The sequence below is a fragment of the Hipposideros armiger genome, unplaced genomic scaffold (assembly GCF_001890085.2).
Source record: "Hipposideros armiger isolate ML-2016 unplaced genomic scaffold, ASM189008v1 scaffold_511, whole genome shotgun sequence".
In the NCBI taxonomy this organism is placed as follows: domain Eukaryota; kingdom Metazoa; phylum Chordata; class Mammalia; order Chiroptera; family Hipposideridae; genus Hipposideros; species Hipposideros armiger.
Genome location: NW_017731861.1, coordinates 475,933 through 480,307, shown reverse-complemented (window position 1 = coordinate 480,307; position 4,375 = coordinate 475,933).

The following is a 4,375-nucleotide window of genomic DNA, read 5'->3' as shown; positions in this document are numbered from 1 at the left end:
GAGAAAGAGGAAAAGAGTGAGGAGTTAAGGAGGGCATGGAGGAAGCAGGTAGAGGAAAGAGTTTGGGAGAGCCGGGAGATGGGGGCTGTGGCTCTGCTAGAAACAAGGACAGAGCCCTCCTCTCCTGGCATTGCTCTGGGGACGTGGTGTCCTTGTGCCCAAGCTATGCAGGAATCGGAGGTGCCTGCTCTCTGGGGTTTAGTCAATGAGCCTGCAAGGGGTGACCGGAGGGGACTGAAGGACTCAGGGCCCCTCTTTGATGTCCTGGGCCTTTGAAGGCCTCTTGAGTGGGAGTAAAATGACTCAGGGCATTGAATTTCCCACCTGGAAGCCAGAGACTCAAAGCAGACTGAACTTGATTTTGATAAACTAAAGAAAAAAAAAGAAGAAATGATTTCACATAGGGTATACAAGAACCCAAATCCATACCTGCCTCCCCTGCCTTCCATAGTTTGAGTTTCGTCATCAATGCTTTTTCAGAACCTTCTTATTCTCAGGAAGTCCTGCACTTTCCGGGGTGACATGTGTCATGTGCACCCTTGGTCCCGGGTTCTGGCTGCTCTCCACAGCTCCATCCACAGGCTTCAGTGAGGTTTCTGGGGTGCAGGCAGCACTTCTCGTTCTCTCTGGCCCGGCCTGCCAACGGGCACCTTCTGCATGACTCAATCCAGGGGATGCCAGGGGGGTTGGCAGAGAGCCGTTCAGCAATTCCCAGCAACCGCTGTGGCTGTGGTATGTGCGTGGGTGCAGCCATAACGAGGACCCTATTCTTGTGCATGACGAGCAGCCTCAGGGCTGTGAGTGGGCAGCGAAGGAAGCCTTGGCCTCTTGTCTTGACCACAAAGGCAGGTGAGGAGATGCCTGTCTGGAGCTCGGAAGTAGCCCCCCGCCCCCTCACTGGAGGAGCAGGTGTCATCACCTTGCTCTGTCTGGCATCAGCAAGATAAGCAGGACCCTCCCTTACCTGAGGGGTGGGCATTGCAGGGGTGAGGCATGGCCTGGGTGCCCTGGGATTGGACTGAGAGGCCTCCAACACAGAGGGGTGGGGTCTGGGTCCTGGGGTCCCCCTTCTAGGGTCAAACTTCCGAGGCTTTGTTTTCATGAAATCTGTAACTATCACAGCCTCCACTCCTGGCCAAGCAGCTATCAAAGTGCTGTCTTAAGAGTCAATCCTATGGATTAAGAAGCTTCTCACCTAAAAGTCAGGGAGGACAACGGGTTGAGTTTGCCATCCACGCAGTGGTTCTCAGACACTTCCATGACATAGGCCTAAGTAGCTTCTCAAAAAAGGCGGGGTTTTTATAGCGTGAGGGGAACCAGGAGGGTAATGTTTTTGCCTGGGTCCTACGCTGAGGGTGCAGCTACCCTGGGTAGGGGGCAGGCGTGGAGCCATGAGCATCTGGGGCTGGGTGAGTGGAAGAAGTCTAAGGCTGTGGGCAGGGCAGCATGGGATCTGGGTCCCAGCCGGCCTCTAAGCTGGCTTCTTTCAGAGGCCCGGCCCTCTGCCCCCAGCCACACTCTCCCCTCCCAGCCCCGTCCTCTCCACCCCCAACACAGCTCAGCATCCTCTTTTCTTGTTTTAATTTTAACTGTATTGGGGAACAGTGTGTTTTTCCTAGGACCAAGTCAAGTTGTTGTCCTTCAATATTAGTTGTGGGAGGCGCAGCTCAGCTCCAAGTCCAGTCACTGTGTTCAATCTAGTTGCAGGGGGCGCAGCCCACCATCCCATGTGGGAGTCCAACTGGCAACCTTGTTGTTAAGAGCATGTGCTCTAACCAACTGAGCCATCCGGCCGCCCACCAGCAGTTCAGTGGCAGCTCAGCTCAAGTCATTGTCTTCCATCTAGTTGCGGAGGGCGCAGCTCACTGGCCCATGTGGGAATCGAACCAGCAACCCTGTTGGTTAAATTGAGCCACCCGGCCCCCCTCAGCATCTCTTTCTAACAGGAAGACTTTCTGAAGGTTCCAGATCCAGCCTGTTTGGTGTCTAATGCCCCCACTTCAGGCCTCTGTCTGCAATGACGCCCCAGACTCTCCCAGGTTGCAGTCTCTCCCCTACCTGTCCCACACAGGCTGGGCTTTGCCTGTCACCTCTCCTCTCTTTTTCTCCCTCCTGTTCCCTGACTTCCCCTGCCCCAGTCTCTGTTGATAAGGAGCAGCACTGGAGTTCAAGGAGCTTAGCCCCTCAGTACACAGAGGGGAGACTAAGGCCCAAGAGAGGGGAGAATTATGACCACAGCCAGGTCCCCCGCCACTTGCACTGCCTCTGCCTCTCTGACCCACCTGCTTTCCAGCTACAACCACTCCAAATTGTTACTACTTAACAAATTCTGTGGCCCTGACCAAGGGGGAGGCTGTGGGGAGGCCTGTTTCTCTCAAAGTGTTTCTGAGAGCAGCATCTGAGAGGTGGAGAGCTCTGGGGCTCAGCAAGCCGAGGATGAGAGGTGTTAGGGAGGTGACTGAGGCCCTTTGCAGCCCAGGTAGATTCCTGCACATCAGTGCCCATAGGTGCTGGCGGAGACCCTCTGGGCCTGTGAACCCAGAAGAGGGATGGAGGAGGTTCTGGGTCAGGAGTGGAGATGACCTGCCCACTATGCCTCCCTGCTTTCCCTGGAAGGCTGTGTGTGGTGCTGAGCACCAAGCGCTCAGGTGGGCACACAGGCACTGCCATGGACCAAAAGGGATTCTCACCGATCGGCAAATGCTGTTTCCTTAGAAATCCACTTCCCTGGGTCAGGCAGGGAAGGTGGTCCTGCTTCTCCTCCCCTCCTGCTGGCTCTCTAGTCCCCGAGCCAGGCAGGACCCTTCTCCCCAGGACCCTCCCTTGAGCATCACTGAGCCTGTGGCCTCAGACAGTCTCTCATCCTGGGCTTCCTTTCTGACCTGGGAAGTGGAGACTTTCGTTTCTACCTTCAAGGGTCTTCTGAAGTCTGGACTATCTGAGCCCTCGCTTGCTCATTCTCGGGGACACCTAGAATGGAGAGGGGTGGGGCTGGAATCAAGATAGCATCTCTGAGGGGTGTAGCAGAATGGTGACCCTCGGATGACAGCCTTCTGCCTATTCTCGTCAGGCCTCCTGGTCTAGCCCTGGATGGAGAATGGTAGGGCTGCGGTGCCCTCCCTGTGCTGAGAGAGCTCTTCCTAAAAAGCCTCAATGCGGGAAGGTGGAGGGGTTGCCACACTCCACTCCATTCTGCTGACTGGGGGCTGGGGCCTGGACCCTCCTGGCACCACAGCAGGATTCCAAGAAGCCCCCCTTCTCCACCCTGTCAGAAGGCCTGCTTGCCACCAGGGACCCTGAGACATGAATTGCATGAGAGCCGAAAGGGGGCCCTTCTCCTTGGAGAACTCTGGGTGCAAAGGGGATAGGGGTCCACAGTGATCTGGAGGGGTGGGCCCCCAGCTCACCCGGTGCCTGTCCCTGTAGGAGGAGCTTGCTGGCTCTCCATTTGGCATGCGAGCCAGGCAGGACAGCATGCCCACTTTATGCTGGGGAAACCAAGGCCCCTGAGGTTGTAGCATGACTTGCCCAAAGTCTGCACAGCCAGTGAGGAGACTTAGCCCTGGAACCCAGAGCCCTGGGTCTTGGACTGTCTCTTGCCCTTTCTCACTCGCGTTACTCCACTGGGAAGGCAGGGAGCTGACCGGGGGCAGGCTGAGGGCCCCTGAGAGGGGAAGGAAGAGGGGAGTGCCCCTTTCTGCTTCTTTCTGCCCTGCCCAGGGTTCTGGACCTGCAACACCACAGCCAGGGCAGGAGAGCGAGGGCTGCAGCAGCTGCTCGGCCTCCCTCCACCTCTGCCTCCCATCCTCCATTAGCCGCTGCCAAGTATACTCCTGTCCCTTCCCTTCCAGGGGAGACACCACCTCCCATGTGAAGGCTCCATCTTCCCCCCAGGGGTTGCCTCACTAGGTGTGGGGTGCACCCCACTCTGTTCCCTGTGAGCGATGACAGCAGAAACTGTGTCTGATTCTCCTCTGTGTGCTCAGCCCCAGCATGGCCCCAGCATTCAGTAGGTGCTCAATATGTGAATACGTGACTGTTAGAGTGAGTGAGTGCTTCTGAGAACAGGGGTGGGAGGGTGAGGGGTGGTGGAGGACAGGGAGACTGAGCAGAGGCTAGTGGGCGGGAGCCAGGGTCCCTCTCCTGGGGGGATCCTCTGCCCACACAGAGGGTTTGGCCTCGGGGTAAAAACCCCTTGGGGTTTCCACCGTGGGCTAGATGCCCGCGATGCCCTCTTGGTCAAGCTGTGGTCCTGATAGGGTAGTGGCTGCCCTTTCTAGGCTCTGTTTGGAGAGGCAGGAAACCCCAGGGTGCCCCTTGAGCCCCAGCTTGCTCTGGCCAGCTCAGCGGGCAGGCCACACGCCCAACCACAGAG